Here is a 22,202-nt window from a genome sequence, read left to right as displayed (position 1 = left end):
CTTTGGTAACAATCTGTCAAAATGTGACCAGGTTTAAGATGTATGATCTCGTTATGCGAAGCAAGTATACATGAATGATCTCTGCACATTTGAGAGCAACATGGCAGCTCTGACCCAGAAAACTGCAGATCTGTTTTTGTAACCCTTCTCTCCCAGGGTGAAACACAACAATTCTAACGTTTGTACTGGCTGAAAGAATCAGGTCGTGGCTCCAAACACTTAAAGAAACTTTGGTCTAAAACATCCGGGACAAAGAAAAGTGAAAACTCACAGTTTTGTAGTGAACATGATTCTAAACTTTTTACTGCATATTTTACTTTTAATACATCATATACTTTTGAGTTTTTTCACAATGTATTTTTCTGTTTTTAGATTTTTTTTAAATGTTTATACATTCTTAGGAACTCCCAAGAGGCAAAACCCTCTACTTTTATCAAATGATTTTAAAAAACGGATAAAATATGAGTGTTTTTCCAGAGTAGGAATGGGCTGGCATGAGGTTCAGGAAACTGTTGGATCAATTTTATGCAAACTCTTGTCCTCGCAGGCTGGTTTCTATGCTCAGCTCTCACTGGCAGAGGTAAGTTAACCCTGGAAAGGTTATCTGTTTGTTTCTTGGTCACACAGAGACACACAGGAAAGACAAACATTCATACAGATGCTCAAATATAAGAGCAATATAGACTGACCAATTGACGGCATGTTTTTGAATGCAGGAAAGGACACTGGCACATAAGGGGGATCTAAAACCAAGGATCCTCTTGCTGTTAGACAATGGTGTTATTAAGTGCCCCACATTGATTTTCGTTGATTCAAAACCAAAAAGACACAGTAATGCCTTTGTCCATGAATGTGATCTAAAGAATTATTTTTCCCAAATCTGCTTTCATTATCCATGCCTTCTTTTTTGGTGTTATTCAGATTGTAATACTTGGATTTAGACTGAACAACTGATTTTATACTGAACAATTGACTGACACTGCTTCCCAAATCTCCCGAATGCAGCTCACAAACAGTTCAGAGGGTCCATTACATCGGTAAAAAAACAGTAACTGATGAGTATTAATACGGCACACAGCATGTTTCAGTTATTGTACATAAAACTCAATAAAGCAGTTAGGTTAACTATTTAAAAGGAAAATAAGTTTGGGACTCTGGTTCATAATGTGACAAATGGAAATTCCTATTAAGTTATTTTCCTTGGGTGAATCTCCCTCACATTGTAAATACCTTGCAGGGTGAATGCAGGCATGTTTCCAAGCTGTATTTGTAAAAAATAAAAACATGTGTGCCACTTCTCTGTCATTGGAAAACAAAGTTAAGCCACCCCTGCGACAGCTGGGTATGAATAAATGTATTCATATTTATTCAGTTAGCTTTTATCTCAGTCAGACATATGAATTACCAAGGGCTGTGTGCCCAAAGCAAGCATGTTTTTATCAGCCTGTTTTTATTTATTTTTTTTTACTTTCCTTTAAATTCTCGAGTCTTACAGCTTTCCCTGATCCCCTAGATCAGTCTTTTCGCCCCTCTTTCTTCCCCCCCAGTCAGAGCTGATCGCACCCCCCCGCCCTGTCACTGCAGGCAGCAGCAGGTATTTCAGGGCTGTCTCTCAGCTCATCCACAAATGTCATCCTCTCATGTTGCCACGTGGCATTTACAGAGTCCTCCAGGGCCAGGTACTTTGAAGTATTGATCGAAGTGCCCTTGTCTCCTGAGCGCCATTATGTAAGAGAGATGCAAAAACACACAAAGTCACTGACAGGTAGGGACAGTGAGGGTAAGAGGGAGGAAAGAGAAAAGGCTGGAGGGCAAAGAATATTATAAGGAAGCAGAAAAGGCAGAGAGAGATGAGAGACAGAGGTTAGAGTGTTAAAGAAGAAAGGGAGAAAGCTCATCTTTCTGGAGGAGGTAGATAGCAGGACAGCTGGTAAAAGCGCGAAAGATTAAGAGGCTTAAAACAAAACCGTCTTTATTTCATCATTATTGTCATGTGACTCTCCTTGGAAATAGTTAAAATATTTAAAGAAGTAATAAACTTCCACTTCTCAACCAAATGCAGCAAAATTAATCATCTTCTTTCTAAGTTATTTATTATGAATAATATACAGAATAAAACAAAGGTATGCACTATATACAGATGGAGATGCTCTAGTATACAGTGTAGGGGTCATGTGTAACCACTTACACAATACTCAAAGGAGGTGGGTGCTTTCTCTGTGATTGGATATTTGGAGGGCATTTTAGTCATGCTAATGCTGTCATGATAGAGTCCTTTCCATATTTATTGGCAACCAAGGATTAAGATTTTTAAATAAGCTCTGAAATGAATCAATCTTTAGCACAGAAGTTTTATCTCACATGGAAAAAAACAAAACAAAGTCCTAGTCTCTTCATGGGGGTGGACTACAAAAATAAAACTTGTTTCACAGAAATATTGATGGCATGCATCTTGTCACATCAAATAACGTCCATTAAAAAAAAAGAAAAAAAAAGAAATGAACTGAAGCATCTTTGATTTTCAGATAATCCTGCTGTTTGTGTAGCTTTTGGCAGAATGCACATTGGTCCTGTTTGTATTACAATTGCCTTTCAGTACAGGCCCTGCTTTTGATCTGTTTCTTCAGTAGGATTTCAACACATGTGAGGATTAATGGAAAACTCTAAATTGCCATTGGCTGTGTCAGTATATGGTTTTTCATTCCTGTATGTTTCTATAATGTCCTTGGAGAGAATAGCAACCTGTCCAGAGTGTACTTTGCCTCCTTCCAGGTGACCACTGGGAATAGGAAAGTCTCCTGTGACCCTGTGAGGATAAAATGAGTAAAGAACATGAGTCTACCTTTAACTTTTCATGTGTTGGTTGTAGGTCATCCAAACAGGTCCCTTTGGTATATAAATCTCGGGTTTAAGCTCCCCCTTAGTGGCAACACATTTTGCAAGGTTGAGTCACCTATAATCAACCTCCCCAGCTTCCCTGCTCAGTTCCCCTTTTTTTCACCATGTACCTCCTTATGTTCATGTGACTTTTTACAGTGGTTAGTCCAATTTGTGCTGATTTTGTTCCTCTATGCAGTTTTGGATTTTTATGTCTTCTACAGTATTAAAGCAAGATGCTTTCCATTTATTACTTTAATTTTTTCTTTAGTTTGATCAATATGTTTATGAACTCTAAACTCATAATCTATCCTTTCATATTTCAATGAAGTATATGATAAGACAAAAAGTTTATTTCTCATAGATAAGCTTCCCGATCACAAAAAAAAATACAATAACAAAAAATACAGATGTGTGTGTTTTCCAAATAAGTTAGGAAATGGGGAGGTACAATAAAGAAGCCATTAGTCTGTAGCACTTCCCCTAATTCACAGTCAGAGCATTTATTAAAACGGCCAAACAACTGGAGATGTAACAAACTGGGCTGGACCAGGGCATCACGCTAGTTTTTTTCTCTCTACCGAACAAATTGTGGAGAATAATAAATAAGTTAAAAAGCATTGAGTGTTTACTGCTTGTAAATATGTTATTATTTATTATAATATTATGCTTCTGCAATAAAAGATAAATGTATTCAGTTTGTTTCTTGCACGTCTCTAATAGTAGCGTCAACAAATGAGGGTAATTACTAGTTCTTAACTTTGTCTTTGAGGTAACTTTTGCAGGGCTCTGCTGTGCAGTTAGAGGAAAATATAAAAAATTACAGGTAGCTGCTAGGAAAAATATCACTTATAAAAATATGATACAAAATATTTCAGTATCTTTTCATGTTTTTTGTTATTACAGTATTTAACAGAAGAAGCGTGTGACTACCGTTTTTGAATCTTTGTCCATTCTCTGCTTTACAGCCACTCAGAAATACACCTGCTTTTTTTCATTCACTTTAATTTAAGCCATGATGGCTACGCTCCACTTAAATGCACAGGCAGCTAACACATTACACAGAGGTGCCACAAAACAACTTCCTAAATATTTACATAACCAATAATCATGTAATGTACAGCAGATTCAAAAGTTTTAGATTCACCCAAACTATACTACTCTCTTTATGGTATTTGCAAACCACAAGAATGACTTCATAAAGCTTTATTCTTGTCAATTTAAGTCTGATTTGTGGTGTGCAGAACTAATTAAGGCTAAAAATGTCCTGTCAACAGTCTCTCCCATCTCAGTTGTGGAGCTCTGTTGCTCCTCCAGAGTTAAGTGGGGCCTCTTAACTGCTTTTACCACACTTTAGGATTTCATATCACAGCTGCAATCCCTCAGAGATTAAATCTTGCATCAGTTATCTTTGGCTTTAAACAGATTTATGCCAGATTTTAAAAAAATGTCTTCCACTACTGCCATCTTTAAAAGGTGTCTTCTTATGTTAGCTCTAAGATAACAAATTCAGGAAGCTCTCAAACGAGCCCCCCAAGTCACAATTTAAAGTAATCAGTCAGGGCAATGCAGGAATAACTGAATGATGAAGATTTCATGGTAACATGTTTAACATATGCATTGATTCATACAGTTAATGTACATTAATGTGAATCGTACTTATGAAAGTAAGTGATGAGCATTAGTGCACAACAGACTGAAAAGAAAATACGAGAATAATTCATTATAATAGGTTTAATGGTACTGTAAAAGTGTTATGTAAGTAAAAAAATTGTATTTCCTAATTACTAAACACAAACTTGGCTTAAAAACCTTTTTTGTGGGAACAGATAACTAAACAAAAGTCATGCAAAATGCAACAATAGTCCTGTATGTGGGAACTAAAAGATGGTCCTTGTTCCACAGTGTCTTGGTTTGACATGCAGAACTCCCCGCAATGATGTACGATGGCTCTTCAAAGGATTCGGAGACGAGGGCCAGTACGAAGACAGACTCAGTATGTGACCTCTGAACTGGGTCAGACCCTTGAGCAGCACATAACTCTTCTGTTGCTTTAAAAGCAGATGCATATGTGTGAGAGTGTGAGCTGATTCCTGTGCCTTTCTGTGACCTCCTTAACTCATCTAAATGAATGTAAACTCTTTTGTGAGTAAAGTAAATTTTAGAAAAGAGATGCCTAAATGACTGAAATGTACATTTTCATTCACTTATTTGTATGCATACTGTTGAGTCTGCAGAAATGCTAAAAGCTAAATCTAATCACCATACAAGGGCGTCAGGAAAAAAGCTGATTTCCTTTCACTTAAGAGTTCAGTTTTTCCCATCTTAAATCTGAACATTAAAGCTTTTTCAAATCAAATATGTTGTTTCAATTTGTTTGTGTTTTGTTTTTTTTTTATCTCACCAATGTGACTTGGTTTTCTTTGAGCAGAATCTTGATATCTGCATTTTATCTGTTTTTCACCAGTTGCACCAAAGCATGCACACAAATCAATACCAAAGGGCAATTTGCAGAGACCAGTTATTCTAACATGTCTTTGGACTGTGGAAGAAAGCCAGAGTACCCGGTGAGAACCTGTGCATGCATCAGGAGAACCGACAAACTCTTTTTCTGATATTTAGTGATATGCAGCTTGCTTTCTGATTAATAAAATAAAACAAGACTCATTTTGCTTCACAAAATGGTTTTTGTGCAGGATTGCCAAAATCTTTTGTAGATGTATGTCATAAATCAAGTCTTATTTTAAATAGGAGCTTTGATTGAGATTTTGATTAGGGAAAATAGAAGCTACTCCTTTCTTCCAAAAACAAAAAATAAAAAATTCTTCCTACAAATTTGGTTACAGACCTTAGCAAAAGCCTTCTTACTGCTTTAACTTTTGCGATTTTGTCACATTACAGCCAAAAAAGTTAGCGGTTTTATGGGGGATTTTATGTTGAATTCCAATTTTATATTAAAATATTATTTCTAAATACAAAAAATTAAAAGTCCATCTGATATTAGGGAAAATTGGAGCATATTTGCAGAGCTTCTTACAGATTCTCAGTTGGTCTAAATTTTTGGCCACTTTATACACTTATACGACTGATATACACTAATATACGACTGAGGGATTGTTGCATCTTTTAAGGTCATTCTGGAAGATTAAGCTCTTTTTTTGTGTCATGACAATCCAACGGGTTTTCTCTGCTCCATCCATTTTCCAAACATTCCTCATCAGCTTCTCTTTCCCTGTGGAAGAAAACTATCCCCATGCAGTGATGGTACCACCACTCACTTGACTTTAGGAACGGTACCTCTATGGTGACTGGAGTCTCCACTGCGCCTACTTCCTCATGTTTACCTTGTCCTCTACATGGCTTGGGGCAAACTCCCAGTTTGACTTCTTTTTCGTTCCTCCTTGATCTTTGTGATGCGGTATTGTCACAAACATATTCTGGTGAACCTTTTGGGCCTCGACAAAAAAACAGGATTCACACTTATATTAAATTACACACATATTGAGGAAAGAAGGCAGTTGGCTGCATTGAATTTTAATTTGGGATATGAGAGGAAAACAGTCCAGATATGCATATGCATCACACTTTTCAGTTTTATTTGAAAAAATAAAATCATGAATCATACATTATATTCCTTGTTTTACAGCTTTTTTTTGTTTTGATCAATCAAAAAATCACATAAAATGAATAATATCTTCATAAAATGAGAAAAAATGAACAAAGTTGGAATGCTGCACATGCTTTTTTAGGATCTGATGAATTTGAAACATGTCAGCTTTTATAAATAAGAAATTAGCCTTTTTTGCTTCATGAGTGATCTTTCACTTTTCTTCTGAGCTGTCCATAACTAAGAAATTCCTTCCTGCTGAGTGTAACTTATAAAAAGCGGTGTGTCAAATAATGTATGCAGTAATTAGCCAGGACTCTTTGAACTCATTATCGGTTTAGTATCAGGGAGCCTTAAAGTTATCTCACAGTGATATCAGAGATAAGACGAATCAGCCAGCTTTCCCGTCTATCACGGAACACTTACGTAATGTAAGCCCACCTCCCTTTCATATGTATGCATCCACACGCTTCTGGTGGAACAGGGAGGTGACAGAGCTGCCGCCAAGGGACATTTTCATGAGCGTCAGGACTCACTTTGAAGATTAGAGAGGGAGAGATATCATCACAGACAGAAGAATGGAGCGACTGCAGTGAGATTAAACCAAATGAGCTGAAAACAGGATACACAGCACAGCCTCACCCTCTTGGCTCATAGCCTAATAAAAAGTTGTATCAACTTGAATATTTCAGTCAGTTCATGTTAAAGCAGTTGCTCCAAATGATGCAAAAGTATCTGGCAGCAGTTGCTTGTTGCTAAGTGATGCCCACCTTACATCTGCCTTTGTTAATTCCTCAGTCATCATCGAACTCTAATTGAAATTCAAGACACTGATTTGAAGATGATGAATCGTTAAATGAATCACTGGCTCTGACATCCATATGCAAACACTAGCTTAGGTTGAATCTGGACAGGACTCCCTCAGCTAACCTTATGGCTCACTGGCTGCCATTCATTTCAGTTCATCGCAAGTGAGTGTTTGTGATTTGGCAGAGATGATCCACAATGGGAGCCAACCGCAGAGAGCTTCAGCAGTGAGGTCAGAGGTCATGGCTGTTCTCACCGAGGCAGAGGTGACTTGTCTCTGTTCACTGTCACCTCATCAGTGCACTCGTGGTCTTTGACCCTCATAAATAACTGAGACAGATTAATTGTTCGTTGAATAGAAATGTGCAAACACAATCAGACTGATTACAATCAGAGTATTTTTTTACAGTTTGAAATGTGGCTGATGATGTCACACAAAATGTTATTTTCAGCTCGAAAGTTAAACTGTTTCAGCCTCTGACACCATTCAATCTTATAATTCATTGTAATGACTAAAGGGCTAATTAGGCCCCTCATTAACTTGCTTAAATTACCTAAATCTGGGTGCTGAGTATCACTCTTTCTTTCTGCTCATAAAAAAAGGAGGCAAGCTTGAAGTTGCACACCTCCAACTCTGATCCCAACTGGCTTTCTCCTGGGAAACTGTGATGTGAGCATGACAGACTCTGACACATGACTCTGATTGAGTTGGGACTGCAGTAAATGTTGTGGATACTCCAGAGTCCAACAAGCTGCTGTTGAGTGGTCACTGCCAGGTGGGGGAACCTGGATGGTGCTAGAGTTTGCTGTAAGGGGGCTTTCAAAGTCAAAGGCATTAAAGATGAAGAAATACTCTATCAGATTTGTATTTTCTTTGATTCCTATTTCTTTTATTTTATCATGTGTTAATTTAAAAGAGAAAAAATGTAAAATAGATGCCATTACTTTTAAATGTTTTTTTTTTGCAGCATTCCTGTAGTAGAGAATGACATTCATAAATGCAATGGCTAACAGAATCTTATTTAGGGGAATGGACGAAAATGGGGGCTAATTGTGCCATGCAATTCCATTTTTATTTGTCTGAAAAATATGTCTGTTTGAAAGTCACATTTAATCTAACTTGATAAAAACTATTTCCACTATTATTTAAATAATTTTGTCAATTTTGCATTATTTTCAAATACAGTTTAATTTCCATCATGTATTATGGAAGGGTAAAATAAGTTTTTAATAAATACAATAAAGGTTTTTAAGACATCTGGACATAGGAACCAAGATTTAGAAATGTGCACCATGGAAGCCATGGGCTTTAAAGGACAAAATCTAAGAGGAATGATTTGTTGGGCAATTATAAACAATAACCTTTGTAACTTCGTAACTGGAAGTGGATTCACTTGTTTACCTGACTCTCTCAGGCCCATTTGTTTTGTCCTGACCTCCATGCTCCTGCTGCCATCTCTCTTCCAAGTACAAACTCCCTGTTTCAAAGCAGTGTGCAGAGGAAAAAAGGTCTATCAATCCCATTAGTAGAGAGAAGTCCAGCAGTGTTATTACTTTGAGCCAAGCCATTAAGTTTTTACCTCGAAGCGATCGATGGCAGATGCCAGAGGGATTGTTTATCTTTTGTCTTCTTATCAGAGCTGTAAGGAGAGGTAGGTACACGGAGGGGAAAGATGGTGGAGGAGGAACAGGAGGCATGTGGAAAGACTGAGAAAAACAAAGGAAGAACACCTTGTTCCAGGATACATGGATGCTCCTTCTACTTAGGATTCAATACCTCATCCCAAATTCAACCTTTTGATTTTCCAGGATTGATTTGAGGAACTCTTCTGATGTAGGAGATTGTGATTAGACAAGGCTATGTGATAGGCTTAAAGCCAACAAAGGAATAACTGAATACGATATTTAGTTGGGTTGAAAGCTATCCTTAAGCTCACTAACATTATGGTCCTCCTTAATTTTTACACCACTTTAAGTCTACCTTTGGTGTCCTGTTAAAGTAATTAATCTGCTTGCACTTTCTTAGATTTTACCACATTACATCTCCAAACCTAACTTGTTTTATTGGGATTTTGTGTCTGAAAATGTATAACCATGTGGCTAGAATTTGCAATCAGCTTCCCAGTAGTTTGCTGCAATTACACTTATGAGACTTTCAGGGTATGTTTTTACTGACTTTAAAAGCACAGAAATACTTTTTTTTGCCTATTACTGTTGGAAATAACTCAAGCTTGATCAAACTGCAGTAGGATACATCTTTTAGTTTTTTCAACCAATCATCAGTTGCATTAAGTCTGAAGTTTCACTTGGTTATTTTAATACCTACAGTAGATATGCTGTTTAGGATTGTTGTCCTGTTAGAGGATTAACCTCCATACCAGTCTTATGGGTTTTGGTGTCACTTACATCCTTTTCTTTCCTGCACCCGAATCTACTCTTACAATGTTCCTTTCTCTAAATAACAAAACCATTCCCACAGTATGATGCTGCACCAACAACGTTCACCATAGAACTTATTTGTTGAGAGCACTCTGCACTATTCATATTCTCCTTCACTTGGTTGTAACACTTTATAAGTGTCTTCCACATTTAGCTGTGTTTTCACCCACATTGCATGTATTCAGCTGTAAATGACAGTTCTCTTTGCTTCTGTCTGCTGTGTTCCTAGATCTTTGATACTGTTTATTTTTTCATGTTTTCCAACAGCCCTCTGAGGCTGTCACAGAACAGCTAGATTTATACTGAGATCAGGAAGGCTCTATTTTCTTGTTAATTAAAGCCTGAACGAGATTGTTTACAGCAATCTGAGTAGCATTGCTACATTTATCACTTTCCTCCTATTCTAACACGATTTAGTACATAATGTCAGTCTGTTATGTCAAATTTCATAAAATAGTTGTAAATAATGTGACCAAAGGACAGTGTGTAAGCTGTATGAATAACCTCAAAATGCACTGGACCATTTGTGTTTACTTTAAAGATTAGATTTGACATATAGTCCTTATGGAGGTGTCTCACTGCATTGTTTCTGCTGGCTCAAAGGCAATGCAGCAGGTGACTTATGTAACACAGGGAAGCATAGAGTACATATAAGAGAAAGTGAGGGAGGTTGATGAAAGCTGTGTGAGTTGTCCCTAACAAGGAAGATGGACAGAGCATGAAGCAGAACGATGAAAAACAGCTGTCTGGAGGAGCCGACTCCCTCCCTGTCTTTCTCTCTTGTTTGGTCTCTTGTCTCAGACTTGTAAACACAAAATTTCATCCCTTCCTTTTTTATCAACGGTAACTTTAAACCCTCATTATAATATGTGTTAACGAAGTAGACACAGAATTGATATATTTGTGATTATGAGATTTAGGTTTTAGTTGTCCTTCTATAATCACTGCTTCCTTTCTCGTCCTCTCAGTCTTACATGTCTTACAGTCTAACATTTATTGTTTAAACATTTCAACTAATTCATATAGCAACATATTAATAAACTGACAGAAAAAAATTGATAATTACTAACTGTAGTACATAAAAAATGTTACACAAAGGCTTATTCCTAAAATGTAAGTCAAACACACAGCAGCTCCTTCTCCGGAAGGTGTGGTCCATGATAATAAATTTGCACCAAAAAAAACAACAACAACAGATGAATTGATGCATATAGTGTAGGGACAAAACCTCTGGGTTAGTGCATGAGGTGTGAATCCTGTTTTAATTACCTGGTGATAACACAGCTGGTCTGTAACCGATGAAAGGATCCATTGATAGGCCTGAATCCAGGGTATTTCCTGCTGAACGCCTGCTGACAGTGCTTACGGTGCTCCAGGGAGCTCCCTGTCAGCAGCTTCTACTCTCCATAAACAAGCAGCTTTGAACAGCTTTAGGACTCTGTCTGTGGTCCAGAGGACAATAAACTTGGGCTAATGTCCTTGCAGTGGAGCCCAGTTTTCAGGGTTAAGATCATTGTGCATGCTGAGTTTCAAGAAATTGTTCGTATTGTTGTTGTTTAAAGTATCTAAGTACTCGCTGTCTTACATCAGTACAGTAAACAGTGAGCAGTGAGACCCATGACCCAAAAACAGTGTCATGTCTTTAATATCGAGGGCATGTTTGTTTTTAGCAGTTGTCAAATTGGTGTATTTGTAAGCACATCCTGGGTTTTACCCCAAACAGCTCCTGTATGTTATTGTTGGTAACAATGGATTCCACTATCCTAAGACAGGTCAAAAACGTTTGGAAAATCTTCATGAGCTCTGTTTAAAAACCAAAGAGTTTGTGCTTCAATGTGCTTAATATAAACAGGGGAGAAGGGTTAAACATGCGATTCATTCTACTTGATATGGATATTTTAAACTTGCTAACTTTTAAAGAAAAATTACATTTTTTTTTTCTTCCCAAAACCACTATTTTACTTTAGGGAAAGTTTCTACTTTATATTTGCCGTGAAGGAATAAAGTCTAAGAGCAATAAGCTTTGCAAGTGAGCAAGCAGTCATGGATTGGCATATTGAGATTACATTCAATTATTGCTATTATGTTTTATTAAGAGTTTTAATAAGGCAGTAAACATTTTGTATCCATCCATCTATTTTCTGACACGCTTTATCCCAAGCAGGATCGCGAGGGGTGCTGGTGCCTATCTCCAGCTGTCAATTGGCAAGAGGCGGGGTACACCCTGGACAGGTTACCAGTCCATTGCCAGTCCTCAGTGCTCCAGTGCTACCCATTGCTCCACTGAGCCCAAAATATATATATTTTTTTCTTTCTTTAAATGGTAAATGGCATGTACTTATATATAAGTCAGGTAACTTGACCAAAGCGCTTTACACTACATTCATTCACCCATTCACACACTGATGGTGGCAAGCTACATTGTAGCCACAGCTGCCCTGGGCTCACTGACAGAAGCGGGGCTGCCGTACACTGGTGCCACCAGGCCCTCTGACCACCATCAGTAGACAATACAGGTGAAGTGTCTTGCCCAAGGACACAAAGACACTGAAAGCCAGAGTCGGGGCTTGAACCGTCAACTCTTCGAATTCAGGGCAAACTCCTACATCCAACGCCACTGTCACCCCTACTTTTCTTTCTTTAGTTTGAAAGAAAATGTATAATTAATACTTAATCCCAGAATTAAAACAGGGCTTACTGTAGAGGAATAGTAAGCAACATACAGAACCAGACCATCCTCAGTTAGAATATTGGTAATCCCTATAGAGCCTTAAAGTTTGCCCTGTGCATTTATGGGTTCTTTAGGTATTTCAGCTGCCCATCACTGTCAAATGAATTTTTGTAAATGTATAACACTCAAATTGCCTTTAGATTGAAAGTCTGTTTGTATGCATACATGGCTGTATGCCAGCCCTGGAATGGACTGGCAACCTTTCCAGGATCCACCCTATCTCTCGTCTACTAACTGCTAAAGATAGGTACTGACCCACATGCACAGGATTAAGTGAGTACAGAAAATGGATGAATGACTGATTACAAAACTCCTATCTGTTTAAAGGTTTGCATGACAGTCAGAGCAACCTATAGAGTATGATTTTATTTATAAAAGTGGACTTCTCTCCATCGTAATATTTTCCTTACATCTATAAAGATGATGAGTTTGCCATTACTTAAAGTTACTTTGTCCGTGGCTCACATAAAAAAACAAACGGAAACACAAAACTTTATGGTATATTTCAAATGTGAGTGTAAACGTATAAACCACCTTAAGGATACAGCAAATTACCACTTTATGTAGACAATTGTTTGCATTGATGCTTGTATATACCTATATTTTCAGTTGCCATTGAAAAGATTAGATTTTAGGCTATTCTTTTGTCCTTGTAATTGTATCCTGTAAGGAGGATATTTCCCCTTTTATTAAAGTGTTTTTAATTTCTGGCTGTGTCCTATATGTGCACTTCATGTGATTTCATAATGATCATAAAGTCACTTGATTCATGATATTAACTCTAAAATAAAAACCCTTCCTTCCTTTTAAAATGATATAAGCAGAAATTTAAACTGTGACTTTTTTAGCATGTTAAGTGACAGAAAACTATAGGCATACATTATACTGAAATCAATGCATACTGTGGCTATATGTGCATTTTTCATTTTTTACATTTTAAATTTGCATTACCTCTAACCTTTTTCTTATAAAATAATGTAAATGAAAAGAAAATATCACCTTAACACATTGCTAAGATGTTTAGAAAATTGCTATTTGTTATACACCCATAAAAGGCCTTAGCAATAATGTCCGGAGACAAAGAATATAAGTTTCCAAAGCAAGTTCATGGTGTGCATGTTGTCAAATTCTGAAAAACAAGGTAAATCCCTTACAAACTGACTGACAACACCTGGCATCCGGAAATCAAACCAAACCTCACAGGCTTTATAGAAATTAAAATGACATTCTTAACAACATAAGCTGATGCCTGTAAACTGGAATACAAGTTTAACAGTATTTTTCTCTCTATTTATACGGAGGTCAGTTAAAGACTGAGGCTGTAACCTGGACATCCCCTCTCCGACCTTTTCTTTTAAAGCTCAGTCATGCCATTCCTGCCAGCAGGAATTCTCAGAAGCTCCAAGCCTCCATTAAATCACCTGACTACTCTTGTGATCGGCCACCTGCCTGCACAGCTGCCGCTCACTTCCTCATTAGCACTTCAGGATATATAGAGGATACTTAGCCTGGTGCTTCACCAGCCTGTTTATGGGGCCCTTGTGCAGACCAGAGGCCCACTATCTTTACTGAACCTGTTGCCTTTAACGTTTTTGTGGTTTGTTTGATGCCTGGTTCTGTCTTTAAGGAGTTTCCTGTTTTAATTGACTAAAAATAAGAAGATTGACATTAACTGATTAATTAATACATAATCGTTACCCACTAATTCCTGCAAGTCCTAGGAGAGCTAGTGTGTATTCACCTGTCATTGGGTGAGAGAATAGGTTCACCCTGGAAAGGTCATCAGCCAATGACATGCCAAAATTTTTATTGGAACTTACATACAGTAAGCACCTGCAAGCTCTAATTTATATTTTATGCTAAAAAATGTGAATAAGTATGACTTTCAAAGTTTTCATTCCTTTTTTCTCACCCTTGTGACAGTTGCCCTGATGATGAAGTACGAATATATATATATATTTTTTATAGGTTAAAATGATTCAATTTGATGCAACAAAGATGCAATGACTCGAGAAAAAGGATAAAAAAACACTGTGAGACATTGTGGTTTGCAGTGTCTTTAGTTAATCCACTGGTTTTAAATAGTCTGACATAAACCTCATGTTTATGTCAGACTATTCTTTTGAGTGAATTGAGTAAAAGTTAAGCAAAGTCAAAGTTTTTATACTTTAATGTAGTCAGATATTGATCTGCGGCAGCCGCTGCTCTTAGCTAACAGAAGAAGCTATATTCACTGAGGCTTACAGAGCGTTATCGACATGTCCACCGCCTGTTTCCCCTGCGTTGCTCTGGTAGCAGCTGTGTGCTTGAGAACAGGCTAAAATCCCTGTCAAATAACCCAGATTTCAAGCTGTCAGAACACTGACACACTCCCGCCGGCTGTCACTCTCCATGACCCTTATCACTTATCACCAGTCTGGTCCCGGCATATACACATCCACTTGTATAAACATTTCAAACACACACTGAGGGACCACATGCATGCTTCTATAAACTACAAGCTGGTCACACCACCAACCCTACTATTAAATTTGTACTTTCACCTACTTAAACTCATGTTCTGTGAACAGTCTCTCAACCATATCAGCTTTGTTTTACCAGAATTACATGACATCAACTTTCTGCTTGTGGTTTAATCATTCAGAATGTGCATATGAATACACTGAGGCGATTAGTATTAACAAGGGGGTGTGCTCTGTGTCGACCGGCTGTCCTGTAATGGGAGACCTACATTCAGAGCATTTCATCCCTTAAAGGATCTAGATTGCCTCTGATCTGTTGCCTCGTCTCAGCGGGTTTCTCCCAACTCATATGCTCATTAAACAGTGCTGGGTGGCAGTAAGGGGTATTTGAGCTTGGTAGCTTATGACTCTATGAAGACATCTTTTCAGAAAAGTTATCAATAATTGACCAACTTTGCAGAATCCTAATTACAGCAACACACAGAGGAGAAATGTGAAAGTTACCCAAAGGTTGAACATGTGTACAGAATTGTTTATTTTGGAAATAAATAAAGAAATGGCAACTTATAGCAGAATGCGACAGATCAGCAGATCAGAAACAGATCAGAAACTATATAATTTCATTGAATTATTGTTACAAAAAAAGTTTTTTAATTAAATTTTTATAAAAAAAAAAAAAAAAAAAAGACAAGCAGTACATTTCTATACATTTTAAAGTAAAAGCTTATGCACTTTGAGAAAAGACCTGAAGTGATAACTTTCAACGTGCAGCTCTATGAGAACTTTGGTCTCTGAACTTTTTTCAAAGGCAGCCTTGACATCACTGGCACACTTTAGGCAGCAAATCAAAGAAACACATGTTTGACTCTGCAAACAATAGAAAGCTTGAGGAGAAGCAAATGTAGCTGTGAGTGTGGTGACTGGCTGGACTTGAAACGTCCTTGTAAGTCAGACTGAAATGATTACAGCAAACACAGAGCTGTCCGTTTGTCGGAGCAGATGGCTCAGACACATGATGTTACTGGCCACTGTTGTGGTTCTATCACTGTGTGAGTTAGAAACGTGTGGTGAGCTGTTGTCAACTATTACGTAAGCAGGAGCACTTTTTTGATGAGGTGCTGAGATGAAACAGTCATCGGTGCCCTACTGTGGCTTCAACCCCCCCACCAAAAAAAGGAAAATCTATGTAGACAAATTATCTGTGTCTGGTTTGCATTGAGTTGGACAATCAGAGATGGACAGAGGAAACAAACATAGATGCACCGGAGACTGTTGCTTAAGAAGCTGTAAAATGTCATGTTTTCAACATGATAGAAAAGAAAAAACATTTTCCTTTAACCTTTTTTCAACACAAATTTCTGTTTGGACTTTGTTTTGATCTGAAACAGGTTTTGGAAATCTATTCGCTCAAGTTATTCGATATGCTTCTATTCTAGAAGTATAATGAGGATGTTTTTATTTACACGAGGCAACCAGACAGTTTCTATGCATTTCATAGCATTGCAAAATATTCAATTCCCTTGAACCTTTCTCATTACAGCCACACATTTAATTATAGTTACTAATTATATGATAACAAGCTCAGACTAAGAAGTAAAGTAAAATCTGTATTTTACATTTTTCCACCCAAAATATTTCAGCATAAAGCCACATAATGTATTCAAATATCAAAGCCCATTCAAATCTTGACCAAACAGAGAGCTGGTCTTGGACACCCTGTGGGGAAAACTTGATGTCTCCAAGAGCAAGTGGCAAGAACCATGAAGACAATGCTGCTTCTTTTGTTCTCATAGCTGTGAGGGAGAAAAAAAACTCCTTGCTCTCATGCAGGTTTCAGATCTCACTAAGCCTTGAATCTGAGTGAGATTAGAAAAAAGGAGTATCTTGTACGGAGCCCCTTTTAAGTCTTTCCACAGGATGTGGAACTGAAATTTGAACAGTTTTAACAGTTTTGACTGTATGTTAAGGGTAATTTTCTTGATGAAGTCTGAATCTCTCGCAGTCTGCATCTATAGCAGCCTGTAACAGGTGTGTTCCTGGACTCCATTCATCCATCTATCAAATTTTATTAACTCTCCTGTCTATGCTAAAGAAAAGGGAAAAAAAAACTACAGAGGAATACTGACACCACTATTTGATGTAGAATGTTACTATCAGCATTTTCCATTTAGTGTTTGCAGAACAAATGTGTTTATGCTAGGTTGAAGTTCACACAGGGGAACTCTTGAGACAAGTCAGGTAACTTTTGGATGCAATTAGTTAAAATGAATTAGCAACATTGTAAAGGTGACAGAAAAGCACTTAATAACTCATTTTTTAAAACTTCTAATTAAAGGGGAACACCGTTTATTTTTTTACATTGGCCACTTGATTTTATGAAAACAAAGCGGAGTGTGTATGATGTCATCCGCACGCCGGGCTGGAGTTGTGACAGGCAGCCCGGGCCACAGGCAGCTTCGCTTTACCCCTTCTATCTGAATCGTTCAATTCCATTTGGAGAGCAAGATCATCTGTGGTAGTAGCACTAGACATCTTCCAGGCATGTGAGTAAAACTAGCAGCAGTTCAGCGGACAGGATGAATGAATGAATGGTAGCCGGCGCGCGCGGATGACGTCATACACGCGCTGCTTTGTGTTAAAAAATATAAATATAAAAAATATCTGGGGGACAGTGATTCCCCTACATGTTATGAATGCTGGCATACCATAAATGATAAATTATGAAAAGTTTAGTTTGTGCCTTCAACTCGTTGCCCATAGGAAGACATTACTTGGATATAACCTAACGGAATATCTTCAGAACGGCTCCAAATGACACAAAACTCATATGGGTGAGTAGAACATGATGTAATAACGTAAAATCAAGGGGCCAATGTAAAAAAACTGTGTTCCCCTTTAAAAAAACAAAAGGGAAAAATATACTAGTGTTACATTATCACCTTAAAAAAAATAAATAAATAAAACAAAGGTTGCAGTTACATTGCAAGAAATTAATATCTCAATAAGTATTTTTTTTTATTTTAATAAGTGTATTTGTTCCCTAATAGAGGAGGTACATGAGACATTTTGCAGTTGGAGCAAGACAATTTACATTTAAAATAAGAAAAATCAATTGCATTCTTTTATTTCAAGTGCATATTCTCAAATTATCTAAAAATACTAATTCCATTTTCAAATCATCTTATTTACCTACACAAATTAAAGGCAAATATGCTTAATTTAAGGTATTTTATTTTTACTTATTTCTAGTTTTTTGCAGTGTGTGATGTAGATAAAGGTTTAATAGTTGTAGGATCAGGGTGCTGCAGTCACTGACATCTAGGACCATTTCATTTGAAAGAGTCTTCGCACCTTTTGTCCAGGTCTGCCTGCTGAGATGTGTTGCATTGTGTCAGCATAAAGAGTGTCATCTCAAAGTGCCATGGCCCATTTTTTCTGTTCCTTGATCTGCAGTGATCTTATCTGTAACCTGTGTAGAGTCATGTTACTTCAGTGTGAGTAAACCTGGACATCCAAAAGGGCAAGTATCATAATTCACAGTGGATGCAGCTGAGGGTTCTCTGTCGTCTCTGTTCCAGCTCACTAGACAGAGCCGTCTGTTACTGTATTTCATATGTGGGAGGGGGTGTTTCGTTTGTTATGGCCTTGAAGAGCTTAAAGCTTCCATTTGTTTATTCATTTTCTCCTGTAATTAAATTTTCTTGCTGAAACTTTACCGTAAATATTTGTTTCCTACTGACATGAACTATTTTCCTTTATTTCGTCACACCCTGTGCCAGACATCTTCCTTGCTGTTAAGGGGGTTGTAACATGAAACTTTAACAAGGAATATGGTCCAAAAGATGCATTTGATGTTTACTTAACATGTCACTGCTTATTTAAAAAGTTCATCAGCATCTGTTCAAAATCCTATCAATAAAAGTAGACTTCGAACTTTCAAAGGAAATGTGACCCAATAACACGACAGATGGGCTCACACCATGTGAACATGTGGATAGCAGCGTGTGCAGCAGGCTCATCTGCATTGGACTACCAGTCTTGTGTGTTGGTGGTGGAGTTCAGATAAGAATCTCTGTAATCTCAGCTCTTCTTATCATGCTGCTACAATAAGATGACCCTAATCCTACACCACAGTCTTTGAACTCTGTAGTTATTTTGCAAGAGACCTCAGAGCTCCTCTCCAGCTTTCCTGTGACATGAACTTGTAGAAAATGGAGCCACTGTTTTTTTTCTGCCCCACTGGACATCACTGGCAGTCTCATCTGACATTTCATCATCTTGCCAGTGTGTGCCTACCTGCTTTGTTTATCACGAAAATACATTACCAGGAGTTCAGAACATAAAAAGAAGAACGCTATCTGAAGGTCAAACCTCACAATGTCCTCAAATCAATCCTTGTAGGTTTGTGTGTGAATGTGTGTGAACCTAAAGGGATTCTAGGTGACAAATTGAGTCGTCAGACCTGAGCTGCTCTGCATTTGAAAGATGGCTTACTGTTCTGGTCAGTTACAGATCTCTGTAAGGGCTTTAAGTTGGTGTCCTCCCACTCCCTCTCTATCTCGCCATGTGCTCTTCCTCCCCTTCGCCTTCCTCTTTTTTCTCTCTCAGATCTATGCTTCAAAGTGCGTCACAGATCCGGCTGTTTATTCCAAGCCTTCCTCCAGGCCTCTCTCCTCCTGAGCATCACTTTCATTTGCCACAGCAGCGCTGATGGGCTGTCAGCTCTTCCACACATGTTCTCATGTTTATTCCAGCGCAAAAATGCTTATGAAGGAGGCAATACCTAACAGGGAGGATATGGGAGTCTTCTAGGCCTTGCTTCACTCCTTACAACAATATCCTTACAACTTCTAGAATGTTAAATTAAAGGTGAATTACAATCATGTAGCAAAAACACAGAGTTATGCTTAGTTGCTTTTATTCAAACAGGTTCTTTCATACTGTACTAGATAAGGAAACTTAGAGACCTGCTGCAGAACAAACGTACAGTAAAGAATGTCCTTGTCTTTGTTGTGCTTTGCATGTGCATAATTGCACACTGTGACAGAACCAAACAGATCGCTGCAGGGTAGTGACTGGGGTCAAAAATGTACAGAGAGCGGGAGTTGTAAGTGAACCAAGGTGGAGTTGTAATGATGCTACAAAAGTAAATGAGAAGAAGAAACAAAAGCTGCGTGAGAAAATGAACCCAGGAGAGGGAAACGATTTTAATGGAGCAAAATGAGTTGGTGTAGAATCCACAATAAATTAAATACCTTCTAAAATATAACTGCTACTCTGAAGGAGCTGCTAAGTATCATTGCCTTTTTGCCCTCTAACTTTGGCTGTTTGACATTTTAATGTAAGATACATTCTCTATTGAATGTTTTACTTTGGTTGTTCTGAAACTTATCTCTGATGTTGGGACATTTAATCCCTGTTTTGACACTAGTGATGCGTCGATGTTATTTTTGTCCCCGATACCTGGCTGTGCAGTATTGGCCAATACCCATACCATACTGATACCATCTTTTTGAAACTGATGTGTGTGTGTATATATATGAAAAACTGCATACTACTTGGATGTAAAATAACGGCTTTGTCAAACTGCTGCTTACCTTTGTAAAGCAGGAAAAAGAATAATGATAAACTAAATCCAGTAGAACTTTTTTATTGCCTACCTGGAATGGGTGACAATAGTTGAATAAACTTTTGGATCTCAAAATGTTATCAGTCGCCTATTTGTCAGTACTTGCTGATACCGATATCACCATTTTAGTGCAGTTTCAGGGCCCAGCCCAATACTGGTGTTGGTATCAGTAAAACACTATTTGATACTAAATAATTTAAAGGATCCTATCTTCAATCAGCAAGTTTCTGGTTTGGTTGTTATGGTTATCAAACATATTTTCTCATATTTCATAAAAAAACTGTTGCAGGTCTATGAAAACAAAGTATTTGGAAAATAATGTTTAAAATCAGCCTTATTCACATTGAATCACCTTTATATGTAGAAACAAATACATTTTCTTTTGTATCATTTTGCTCTCAATGTAGACATCCTTAATACAAATATAGAAATAAATTGTTGGGAAATATAATTTTTTTCCCCCTTCCTAATCCAGAGAGTGTTTTTCTCTCTTCTAAAGAGGGAGACATGGTTGAATTAGTGCAAATATGCAGGATATTGATCAGTGCACTCTAACTGTTTAGTGTTCATCGGATTGACAGCCTGGGGAAAGAAACCAGCTCTGTGGTGGCTGGTTTTTACAGATAGCTCTCTGTAGTTCTGACCTGGAGGTATAAATGAATGCCTAAACTGTAGCTTTGTCTTTTACGTTTTTGATCCTGATTTGGGGTTACATTTAATAAGGCCTATTACCGGTTGTAAACAAAATACAACAATTTATTGACAATTTTCCTACTGCCCATAAGCACTGACATCAGGTATTCTTTCCATGTTTTTTTCTAACCTTATTGAGCATTGATAATTTATACCAGAAATGTTTTGAAAAGCAAAAGAGAGGTATAGCTTTTACACTATAAGATTTTATGTAGCGACATTCTTAAAAAATCAAATCGTAATATAAGAATGTGATAATCAACTTATCACTGGTCAATTCTAAAACATGAATACACATCAAATTAATGCAATTTTAACAAGGCTCGGTGGCTTTGTAGATACTTTTGTAAAAAGGAAAAGGAAAGTGAATGATAAATTTTATAGTATAAAGTTGCAGCGTTTTACCATTATGGTCTAAAGTCATCTGATCATAGTATCAACTTCCACATCTATTTTTGCTCTTTAGGAGAAGAACAGAAGGAGAAAAAGAGGTGGCCAGAGTAAAAAACAGATGGGACACCAGAAGATCTGAAAAAATGCAGAGATTATCCATGAAACACAAATGAGAACAGGGATTTATCGGATAACACGGAGAAAAATCCCAGTTTGTCAAACAAGATAAACAGGCACTCTGAGACATGTATACCTGCTTAATCCTGGTCACTCTCAGGGAGGGCTGGAACCTTTTCTTAACACCCTACTAGGGAGGCTAAACCTCCCCTGTACATTTTGTAAAATTGTTAGTAAAATATGCATTGTCAAACTTCATGAATGTAGTCTTTAAACTGTATTAAATATGCGCTAAAATGTTCCTGATTTCAGGAGTATGTTGCGCATTAATCAAAGAGGTGTCAAGTAACAAAGTACAAATACTTTGTCACTGTGCTTAAGTACACTTTTTAGGTATCCATACTTTATTCAGTTATTTATTTTTCTTCCTACTTTTGACTTCTACTC

Source organism: Cyprinodon variegatus, unplaced genomic scaffold (assembly GCF_000732505.1).
Source record: "Cyprinodon variegatus isolate N-32 unplaced genomic scaffold, C_variegatus-1.0 Scaffold343, whole genome shotgun sequence".
Classification (NCBI taxonomy): domain Eukaryota; kingdom Metazoa; phylum Chordata; class Actinopteri; order Cyprinodontiformes; family Cyprinodontidae; genus Cyprinodon; species Cyprinodon variegatus.
The sequence above is the reverse complement of the archived record's forward strand: the minus strand, read 5'-3'. Positions refer to the sequence as shown.